This window comes from Candoia aspera, chromosome 8 (assembly GCF_035149785.1).
Source record: "Candoia aspera isolate rCanAsp1 chromosome 8, rCanAsp1.hap2, whole genome shotgun sequence".
NCBI classification, from domain to species: Eukaryota; Metazoa; Chordata; class Lepidosauria; order Squamata; family Boidae; genus Candoia; species Candoia aspera.
This window is the reverse complement of record NC_086160.1, coordinates 73,596,410-73,608,414: the sequence shown is the minus strand read 5'-3', so window position 1 is coordinate 73,608,414 and position 12,005 is coordinate 73,596,410. Positions and strand designations below refer to the sequence as shown.

General features: G+C 46.0%; 1 protein-coding gene across 1 annotated transcript in view; it reads right to left on the bottom strand.

Annotated features, from left to right (window-relative positions):
- The window catches only part of RNF24 (ring finger protein 24), a 145,329-nt gene extending 137,086 nt beyond the window's left edge, over positions 1–8,243 (bottom strand). The window contains exon 1 of the mRNA XM_063310345.1: positions 8,145–8,243. The gene's annotated coding sequence lies outside the window, so the exon portion shown is untranslated. The remainder of the gene's footprint in view (positions 1–8,144) is intronic.
- Positions 8,244–12,005: the final 3,762 nt, after the last annotated feature.

Below are 12,005 nucleotides of genomic sequence, written 5' to 3'. Positions count from 1 at the left end.
TAATGCTATTCCACTATCTGACAGGCTTCTTTTCTCCTATTTTTTAAAAAGAGTTCTTGAAATGTCAGTATTATGGGTTTTTTACTCTTACTTTTCATTCATAATATTTCTTGGGTTCTCTTGCAGGGCAAAGCCATGCTCGTTAACTTCCAAAGAGGACATAAACACTAAATGGCCATGGGGATGAAGTTCAAGGTTCCAACTGCTGACTAGAATGTCGAAACCCTGGGAGACTGTTCCCAGTCCATGCTTTGTTGACACACAACTGACCTCAACACTTGAGAGGAGGGGTAGGTCATATGGCCAGATTGTACTTCTGGTCATAACGATCCATGGATTTGCATCAGTGCTGCCCAGCACAGGTTATAACCAAACACAGGACAAAAGTCTACAAAGGCAATGTAAAATGTGGGCCTTAGCCACAAGAAGAACTTCCATTCACAGTCCCCAGGGATATACCAAGATTCTAAACCGACACACTCATCTCTTTGTAAGTCTCACAACTGTATGAGTTAAGAACAGGAAACAAGCGAAGTAAATTTCAAGTCAGCAAGACTGGGTTCAAAGCCCACACGTTGGACTGGAACTCTACAAAGCGGGGGAAGATATGGTGGTTCAGGACTCACTAACATCAGGGGAAGACTGGAAGAGCTAGATCTGCTGCGTTGAGTTTCTCAAAGCCAAATCAAAAGATGAATCAGAAATCTGCTCCATCCTCCTCCTCCCAATACAAACATAGGGATCACATGGATTCAGTTGTTCTAAGATTAAGCTTGACAGAAGTACATAAGCCAAGACGTGACCTATGAGTCCTGAATTTTTCTTTCTTGACATGTTGAGAAAAATTCAACCTGAGAGAGGCTGAATGAATCTTTGAAGCTACCTTAAGGCCAAACAGATCACTAACAGTAGTTCTCTAAAGCAGTGTTCCTCAACCTCAGCAACTTTGAGATGGGTGGACTTCAACTCCCAAGATTCCCCAGCCAGCATGATGGTGGGGGAATCATGGGAGTTGAAGTCCACCCATCTCAAAGTTGCTGAGGTTGAGAAACACTGCTCTAAAGTACCAGGAACTTTTCTTCCTTACCTGCTACCTCCTTTTAACTGAAAATCCCAGTTGTGAATCTCAGGTAAATAGGCTAAGAATCTTGGAAGAGCTACTGATGAGGCAGAGTAGGCAATAGTGGGCTAGTATGAATCATGATCTAAAGAAAGTTTCATATTCAGTGCAGATAAACACAATCTACTAATAAAAAAAAAGACCTTTTATGCAGTCTAGCTCCATAGCATTCAACGTTTCTGCAGTTTTCTCAAACTTACCTGGAACTGAAACCTAACATCTTTGGTATGTAAAGGATGTGTTCGCTCACTTAATGATTTCCCTTCCTCAATATACTGGCTGAGCTAAGAAAGTTTTTTGGCTAATTTTGCCCAACATGCTGTAGTTGGCTAGTTTTAATCCTGATGTTTCTTCTGGCTTAGCATATTTTGTGAACCCATCAGATTTGGTTAGTTGATAGTTGGATGTATTGTTCAGACCTAGAAGCTGAAATAATTCACTAATTGGGTTAATGTGTTGTGTGAATGCTGCCCTTTACTTGGAAACAGTGAAAATTATGTATGAATGGGCTTAGAATGAGAGCCTAAGAATCTATATTTCCCTCTGGGTTGAGCATTCAATCTCAGCTGTCCCCAGGCTGATGATCCCCCAGATATTATTTATTTATTTAAAATATTTATATGCCTGCCCATCTTATAGCACACAGCTCTGGATGACTGGCAACAATAATAAAAACACAAGCAATTAAAAAAATACACACACAAAAAGGATACACTAGATTCCCTTTAGCCAAAGCCAGCATGCCACTGGGAAAGTTGAAAAGGCTACAAGTATGCTTAATATTGGGACATCGGTATACATGCTACATCCAGAAAAAGAGAAATAAGGTACCTTGTGTCCTTCAACAGAGCAACCCCATTCTCTGTGCAAATACCAACAAAATTGGGCGAACAGCTCTTGCATTTCAAATCACAGAATGTGTTTTATAACTGAACTTTCAATCCTGTCAAGAGAGTCAGAGTTAATGGTTAATCTTTAATATGACATCAAACCAGCAATGGGAGTTTATCATCAGTCAAGTAATGAATTAAGTCAACTGCAAGACTTGACTTGCAAAAGGAATGTTGTTAAAAGCTGTTGGAAGTAAATAAGCTGTATTGTAATGTTGTATTCACCAGGCCTAGAGCTACAAAAGGTTGTAGGATCCAAGGCAGATACGGACTGAAGCTTCCCAGTTTGCTCTGGAATTAACCTGGACTCTAAACTGGGTCCTGATCAGACCCTAAGTCTTGGTATATAGTAATGATTTCAATGTTTGTTCCAAACATATTCCAGCTCTGCCCTTATTAGTTGTACATCATGGGACTGCTCAGCACAGGGAATCTCTTCCTTTAGCCCAGAAATCATCTAGCTTCTCTGTAACTCCACTCCTCCTTGTCTTATTCCCAGAAAGAACAGCAAAATTCCATCTGCAGCTGGAAATCTTCAGCTGTCGCTCAGATTCCATGCTGAGAAGTGGGAATCTGTGGGAATGGACCTCCCATGGACCCCTGCAGCACTGACAGGTTAAAAACTTGGTGCAGACTTTAAACCAGGGATTGACATAACTGATTAGTGCTAGAAAATAAAGTTATAGTAAGTGTCAAGGGAGACGGGTATGCAGGACATGGAAAAGACAGAAGTCTCACCTCATCCAATTTCTATAGCAGAATCCTGGATGCTATCCTGAATCCTGGATTCTAGTTCAGATCTGCTTTGAATGAGATCTGGACCTCAGCCAACCTGGGAACTCTTCCAACAGGGCTATCATATTTGGGCCCAAACTGGGTTTCATGGAACCAAGGGTCCCATCAGAGACTAAGAGGAAAAACACAGCCAATTTTCCATCCCTAGAGCTTTGCCTCTTGATCCCCTGATTCCAGTATTTTTTTTAATGAATAGTTTCATAACCTGAAAAGCATTTGAAAGCCCCTGGTCTAGATAACATCTAGAAGTCTGCATCTGTGAGGTTTCTAGATCTCTTCATTGCCATCTAGTGATTGTTTGGGATCTCTCTTATCTACTTCTCCATGTGCAGAGACTGCACATTTTTTTTTTAACATGGAACACAATTCAGTGGTAGAGATACCTCCATCTGGGCTCAGAATTTGCACAATCCAGAAAGAGTTTCACCATGGGACCTCCTGTGTAGACCACGGAAGCTGGAAAAGAACACAATCTAAGAGACCTATGCAATGGAGAAGTGAACGGAGCTCACTTTAGATGGAGACAGATTCCCTTCCCTGCAACTAAACATTCCTAAAAGATTAGACTCAATCATCAAAGACCCGGATGCCAAAAACAGAGAAGAGGACCTGGCCAACATCAGCCATGCTGGCAGGAAATGGAGTGCAATCATTAGACTAAGACAGAGCATTGGCGCTAGTACAAAGTTATATGAACAGGCCCAGAGAAACATTCTTCTGAATCCTAAATAAGACAGCCAAGCTTCTTCTCCTGACCAGCTTGGATTCAGGGCATCAAGTGAAACTACTATAGTACTCCAAGCAGGGGGTTCTAGCCAACATCGCTACACCCAACACTGGACATATCAGCTTGCCATCCTCAAATGTTGACTTAGACTTATATTCTGCCTTTCCTCCAGCAGCTCGCAGTGGCCTATCTATCTATCCATCTATCCTATCTATCTCTATCCTCCTACATTTTCTTCCTGCACACAACCATCTTGTGAGGTAAGTTGGGCTGACTGAGTGGCTGGCACAAAGTTGCGGGTGGACTAGTCCCATCTCTTAACCACTTCAACAGACTTGGCTCTCCTAATTCTGTTACAGCAATTAACGTTAAGTCTGGATGTGCAGATTTAAGTGCAACTCAGTTCACATGGCCTGGGATGATTCTTTTTCCAACTGAGGATGTGGGTTGAATCTGGTCTTTTGGGTTACTTTACCAATTATGCAAATCCAGAACAGGAGTTCATTCAGTACCTGGGTTAAGCATGTTGTCTGAAAGCTGCCTAAGCATTTCTCCAGTTTAGCTTGCCTTTCGGCTGCCAGATGACAGATGTGGTAACGTGAACACCCTTTGAAAAGTTATGTGATAGCCCAATTGCACAGACTGGAAAGAAGATGATAAAATATTAAGTCATGCTAGGATCGAGCTATGAAGCTTGGCAATCAATTCCCTTCAGAACTACCTCCTGGCCTCTTTTCTATTTCTTTTTAGGAAGATAATTAAAACTATTTTATTCCAGTCTTTTCCTTCCGCAAACTCCACGACCATAGTTTTCCAAATCTGGGCGCTCCAGAGTTGCTGCACTACAATTCCAATATTTCACAATCAGATCATGCTAATGGGGAATCCTGAGATTAGTAACCTAAAATATCTGGACAGTCCCAGGTAAACAATCCTAGAAGGCAGGGATGAACCACTGCAGGGCCCTGGAACTATTGTTTTGCAGACAAAAATCAGCAGGAGAGCTTCCCAGTTTTAAAGTGGAAAACATAATAAAACTGTGGTGTAAGCACTAGGATAAGCTTAATTCTCTTAAAAACAAAAGCATCCCCTAAAATTGATCCCCGCTGAGCCCGAATATTCTGGCAGCATCATGCCTTCAATACAGTTCTCTCCCGCTGTGAAATGAAGTACATCTCCAGCCACAAAAATATTGCCCATCCCTGCTATAAGCTAAGATGATTCTCTGGTTACACATAGCTGGGAATAAGCAGCTTGTCTAAAGCATCTTAATGAATTCGTGGCAGAGGCAAGATGCATACTTAGAATTTCTTATCGCTTAGGACAGTGTTCCTCAGCCTTGGCAACTTGAAGATGTGTGGACTTCAACTCCCAGAATTCCTGGCTGGGGAATTCTGGGAGTTGAAGTCCACACATCTTCAAGTTGCCAAGGTTGAGGAACACTGGCTTAGGAAATCCTATTGCGATACATTTCTTACCACCACTATACAGCACCTCTTCTCTGGAATGCCCGCACCCCAGTTCTGCAGAAGCCCACTTTATCAATACCCCATTGAAATGAACTTTTATTTTGAAGAAAAGTCAAAGAAAACATTCAGGGAGCAGTCCAGAGGTGGAAGAAGTTTGAAAATTAACTCACCAGTCCCTGTTAAAAAAACTACACATCTACTTTATATACTGCTTATTAATGTTTAATTCCACCAAAACATCTTCAGTGAGTACAAAAAACATCCTGTAAATGAGGCAGAAAAGGGATGGGCGGTAAACTCCCTAAAGGAATGACAACCTTAGCACTAAAAACAAACAAGCAAAAAAACTAAAACAAAGAAAGAAATCCCCCAGAATTGATTCCTCCTGAGACAGAATATTCTGGCATAATCTTGCATATCGAAACGTATAATAAAAACACCTTAACAACATCTGAACACTGCCGAGCCAAAGCCATCTGCTTCCACATTCATATCTCCTACTTTTTCTTTCCAAAGCACATGTGGAGAAGTGGTAACAACATTATACCTCAATTCATTCACTCCAAAGGTTAGAAATGATTACTTAACAATGACATCAACAAATGTCTTTACTGTAATGCAGTAAAGAGGCAGGTTCTCAAGTCACCTTAATTTGGTTTAAGTAAACCCTTGGCTACATGTCATTTATGTATTTATTTGCATAATCATGCCACCAATAAATAAATAAATGACATGCATGGGTTATCTTGGAAAAGATAAATAAATTTGCTCTGGCATAAATAAGTAAGTAAACAATGACATGCAAAAAGGGGTCCTGTTGGAAAAGGTAAATAAGTTTACCCAGACAGAGGTGTTGAAAGTCTTCTGTTTGGAGAACAGCCGTACGAATGAGAAAGCAACAGAAAAATACACAAAAGACAAGGGTAAACAGGACAAAGAAGGCAGGTTTTCTGGGCATACAGATTCAGAACTCCCAAAATAGAAAAGTCAGATCCTAAAGCTTTGCCCTGCATTTAGCTGGAATCCACCACTGAGCCGTTCTTGTGAGTTGCTAAGCATGTTTTGTGCATGATCAGGAACTACAGATGAAAAGGGGAAGGTGGGAGGGGCAATATGCCATTGCAAAGTCTTGCCAGAGGTTTTTTTCACCCATAAAGATGCCACAATGCTTCCATAAAGAGCGGCGGGACCCTGGATATTTGCACAAGGAAGTGCATTGAGTAAACTCAAGGAGTGAGTGAACCTCATCAGCTGGAGGCATTAACATGAGTGAACAAAACCAGCTGTTCTTCCCCAAAGGCTTTCTCCATCTGCAATTTCAAAGTTCCCTCTCTCACCCCAGCCGATTTCTTTTTTGCAAGAAAAGTGGACAGCTTATGCCATGCGAACGCCTGGCCTCGGCGTCTGGACACGTGAGGGACATTCGTGTCCGACTCCCTTTGCACAAAGCCAGGAAATTGCGTGGCGAAAGGCTTTCCTCCCAGAGCCCGCAGGTTTTGAAAGATGCAACACTGGGTGGTCCGCCGTGGAAGCGTAGATTTTTTAGCACAGATGGATAGAAAGAGAGCAGGATCTGCTGTTCTCTTGGAATTAAAGCAGAAAAGATTCTCTTTAGTTCTTAGGCATAGGCGAGATCAACATACTGGAGCAGAACGGGCACCACGCTTGGACGCCGGCCAGATAAAATAGCAAGGACTGAATTAGAAATTAGGGCAGTACTGTGGGGAGATGCCCTCCCCCTCCCTCCCTACCCGCCCACAGGCAAGGAAGGGAGAGGCCAGCCCATCCCTACAAAATGCCCCAGCCAGCGGAGGCAGTTGAGAGCCTTTGCATTGCAAAAAGGGGAGCCTCCTTATTTTCAATGAGCACATCTGCACCTTTCCAGCTTCAGGGACACCCCCTCCCCCAGAAGACCCCGTAGGAACAGGGCACCTCACTGCTCCGGAAGGAGGGGTCCCATTTTCCTAGAAAGGCCCCAGAGGCGGCAGGTCCAGGGTTCCACAGAGCGGGGGTCCCAATGCAATGATCATACCGTGGCACCTCCCTAGAGAGAAGTGCAACTAAACCGAGCCAACGTCCCACAGCAGTGGGATCCGCAAGGTGCCCCCAACCCACAGAAGACCCAGTCACCTTCCTAAATTAGGCGTACTTGGAAATCTCCCCCAAGAAGCAAGCCAAGATCGTTTTGGGGGGCAGATGAGGATACAGATCCTCTGCTGCTTCTCCCCCCTCCCCAAATTCCATAGTCATCTCCTCTCTTATAGCCCAACGAAAGAGGGCCCCTCCCTCTGCAGGGCCACAGGGAAGAATCCAGGTTACCAAGTCCTGGAGCTTTACAACACCACCAGCCCCACCTGGACAGCCAGAGGGGAGAGTCCTCGTGGCCCACGAGAGCTGCCCAGGACAGGGGCATCTTCTCCCAGATCTGCCACCCCCCCCCACAAGGTTGGAGGGGAAGCTGGACAGACGCCCCTCCCGGCAGTTGCCAAGATGCCCTATGGCGATCCACCCCCAAATTGCTAAGAAACCCCCAGCTCTCCTCTCCCTAATTCTCTGGCCCCAAAGACAGATGTCCCTTTTTGGGGGGAGGGGGCGAGAAAGAGGAAGGAGAAGCAGATCCCCCCTTCTCTTATCCTTCCTCCCATCTCATAAAACTATCTTCAGCCTGGACGCCCCCCACCCCCCAAACCATGGGCTGGACTACAACTCCCCTCTCCCCGCAGCAGCATGCCAACTTGACCCTCTTCTCCAGGGGAGATGGAAAGAAATGCAGACGCCGTTCAGTGGGGGGTGGGGGGGGGAGAGAAAACGTCGGCTGTGGATGATGGTCACTGCAGTCCACCCTAAACAGAAGGCGCCCGTTGCTGTACCGGGAGAGGAGAAGCGAGGGGGGCTGATCAGCCACTGCAGTTCCGTTTCGCGCCCCCCCTGCCCTCCCCTCCCAACTCACAACTCACCCCGCTTTCCTGCAAGTCGAAGGTCTGGGCAATGAATCAATGCCAGCCAGTGCAGTTCTGCATGCTTGCACAGAAGTGTGCCCCCCGCACTGAAGCAAGCGGGGCTGGGCACACTCGTGCCCCTCCCTGGCCCCCCTCGGCGCTCCGGAGGAAAACTGGGGCGGGGGCGCCGGAGGAACTCTATACCTGCAGAAGATGCTCCCGCTCCTGCGCCGGCGGAAGAGCACTGAGGCGCCGCGAACCTTCTCCTCCGCTTTTACAGCACTCAGCGCGAGGACGCCAACTCAGTCCCACAGACAACACAGCGGAGAAGGATCCCGGATGTAGACCGCTCCGCCCCCTCGGCGGTGCCTTTCTCTGACCCGCCCTTGACTCCGGCCGGAGACGGGCAAGGCGACGGCTTCGTCCTCTGCACTGCGCAGGTGCGAGACCCTGTCTCGGCTTTGCAAGGTTGATAGAAGTTCTATTCTTTTGGGGTTTTTTACGCACTCGCCGACATCGGCCCAAAGTTTTTAATGCATTCAGTTAATACGTTTATTTAGGGAGTAATGCGCCTCAAGCCAGTTTTCCCCAACCTGGTGCCCATCAACATATCTGGAGGGCGCCAGGTTGGGGAAGCCTGCGTAGTCTTACATCAGAGAGGCAGGCAACCTTTTTAGGCTTGTATTTCTCCGTGCAAATATGTGTACAGCGCCTGGCTCGCAGGACTCAAGGAAGTCTACAGTGCAGCAAAGGAAAGGGAAACCATGTAAATTCCATGAAACTCACCGAACCAGAATTAAAAACTTGCCTTTGCAAGCAGCCCTATCTTCATTATCTCCTGTGCAATCTTAGAAATAAGAAAGTCGTAAGTGCCTTCTTAAAAGGCTAAAAGGTTAGGGGCGCACACATGCAAACGAGGTGGGGCTTTGATCATGAGGTCACGTCTGCCATCTTGCAGATTTTGACCTTCCATGCGGACACCCCTGGATGATAACCAGCGCTTTGCACTGGAGCTGGAAGCAAATCGGCAACCAACGCCAGGGTTGAACAGCAGGGTTGGACTGCTAAATCCGCTATCCGCTTAGCAGGTGGGTTGCTGCGTTTTGGACCAATGGGAGCTTGCAACCTATCTTCAAAGGCAGCCCCACGGTCAGGGCATAGCAGGAGTCTAACCATGAGGGATGAATACTCTAATGATTGTTGGCAGAGCCTCCTAGTTCACTAGATGCTTTGAACTACAAGCCCCACAAGCCTTTGCTGCTAGCTATTCCAGTTGGGGCAAAGGGTTGAAATGCCTAACAGCTAATAAATGTGTTATTGGTCTTCAAGGCACTCTAAGACTCCAGCTGATTTTGTGTTAGGTGCTAGGGTGGAACATGGTGAGCTGGTTTGTGGCTCAGTGCTCTTGAGGGACCCCAGATGATCCCCTTAGAGCAGTGTTTCTCAACCTTGACAAGTTTAAGCAGTGTGGACTTCAACTCCCAGAGTTCCCCAGCCCACACTACCTTATTGCCCCAGCACTCAGATTAAGGGCTCTTCTGGACAAGAGTGAAGATTCGACAAGGGACTGAGATTGGATGGAATGGCAGGGATGACCCACTTACCAGCCCCAGGGATCGTGATGTGCCTTCAAGATGTGTATCTATCATGCTAGCATAAGAGCTCTGAAAGAAATGGAGCTTGGCTACTGTGCTGGACAGACATGCTAGCAATTCTCCATGTTGCATTATCCAAAGACTATCACAGTTTTTACACTGGGCGATGATAAGCATTCTAACCTAAACCGGTGGAATCATGGAGGTATGGTTGTATAGGTAGTCCTCACTTACCGATTGCCTCGTGTAGTAACCGTTTAGCGACACTGCTAAAAAAATAACTTTGCGACCAATCTTCACATTTACAACCATCGCAGCGTCCCTCAGTCATTGCCACTGGTGTGCTTCACAGCCAGTGCACATTTTCGCTTGCAACAAGCAGAGTTAATACTGTGCTGTATGGAAGGCAGAAGTAAAATCGTAAGTTGCGGTCATCTGATTTTCCACTAAGGCTGGTCCCAACTGTGGTCACTAAGCGAGGACTACCTGTATTGCATTATGATTACTACTTCTACCACTATTATTGGGAAATGTGTTTAGACACAAAAGGGAACAGGTGGATGAAGACATCAGGGCAATGGCTGGCTGGCAGTTCCCTTGTGCTCAGCCTTTGGCTGTTACTCCTCTGCATGCTGCGTAGGTTCAACAGTTTTTTCAACTCAGATCAATCCAGACTGCATTTTCAAGAGGAGGTGGCAGAACTGGGCAAAAGAAAACAAGTAATCTGCAAGTTCCCCGAGGAGACCTACATCTCACTTGCTGTCTGTTTTCTCAGGAACAAGCCGTGCTGCCTATAACAGAGCGTATTCCCAGTTTTCTGTTTTGGAGAAGGGGGTGGGGAACTTTCAGCTCCAGTCACATTCGAAGCTTGGTGTCTTTGGATTAGTTCCTTGAATGCACATTTCCCTTGCATCTTTGTTTCCGATGAACTTTTGGACTTCAGCCTTCACCTACAATGAACCTTAAATCCAACCAGCTGTTCCAGAGCTGTCCTCTTCCTAGCAGCCTCCTGTTAAGATGGTAGGTCTTTTAATGTCATCAGGCTGGGATTTTTTCCATCTCTGACAGGGATGTGATGCGGGGGACAAAAGCTGAATGTAATGAAATTACATCTTAGGAAGGTACGTTAGTCCACGTCAGGGCTTTCTAGCCAGTCATAGATCCTGCATTATAAAGGACAGACCCACTGTTTAATAGGTTAAAATAGGAAAGTTGTACACCTTGGCATAAACCACGATTTGCTAACCACAGTGGTCCACATAATTTAAGCCCAAACCAAACAAGCCATGTTAATTTAGAGCAATGTGTGAAACCACCCAACATTTCATACTAGCCTTCCCCATTTGATTTTCTTGGGTTTCATCTCCCAGAATCCTTAGGGAGTTGGGAAATTGTATCTTTTTTTTTTTTCTTGGGTCTTCATGGACGTCTTTCCCAGCATTCCACTCAAGGGTGATGATAAATCAGCTGATATTTGCTGTACTGCAGTTGCTATCAACCTATTTAACTGCCTTGGGTTGGGTTGGATCATCTGGTTATCTAACTCTGAAATTCTCCAAAGTCTCAGGCAGAGAAGAGATGTTCTCCTCGTGTGGCACAGAGTGGTAGGCGGAAGTATTGCAGCCGAAACTCTCCCCACGACCCAAGTTCGATCCCAGTGGAAGCCGGATTCTCTCTCGGGTAGCTGGCTCAGGTCGACTCAGCCTTCCATCCGTCCAAGGTCGGTAAGAGGAGCACCCAGCTTGCTTGCTGGGGAAGGTGAGGACTGGGGAGGGCGATGGCAAACCACCCCGCTCTATAGTCTGCCAAGAAAACGGCGCGAAAGCGGCATCCCCCCAAAGGGTCAGACAGGACTCGGTGCTTGCACAGGGGACCTTTCACCTTTCATGGCAATGCCAGGCCTGAATGATGGTCCTGAGCTTCTTTAATGGAAGGATGATGTATTTCAAGATAACAAAGAAATACTGCCCCCCTCCCAAATTTGCTATGCAAGTTTCACCTCTCTCTTCCCCACTCCTTTCGTCCACCATACTAAAATTCAAGCCATATAAAGCACTACCCCTTCTGGCCACTCCCCAGGGGCTGGGGAGGAGTCTGGTTGGCTAGATCTGGGAGGTGGCAATGTGTCATTGTGGAAGGGACCTATGTCCTTGAAGGAGGCTATGGTGTGTCCCCTCCTTTAAAGGCCCTCCTGGAATCCAGCCATATTTGTTGGCTCGTTTTCAACCTTCCCTTCCAGGAGAAGTTGGTGAGGAGCGTCAGAATGCTCTATGAGTAGGTTTCTCTGAATCTTTTTTCAGTCTTCTCCTTCTCCTTCTTCTCTTCCTCTTCCTCTTCCTCATTAACTAATTAATTGACTTTATGATAGCTCCATCAGTAACATTATGATTATGTTTTCATACTTAGCAAACATAATGGCCTATTGAACATCCTGCCTAGATCTGCTCCTAGAATTTGTGACTTACTATTA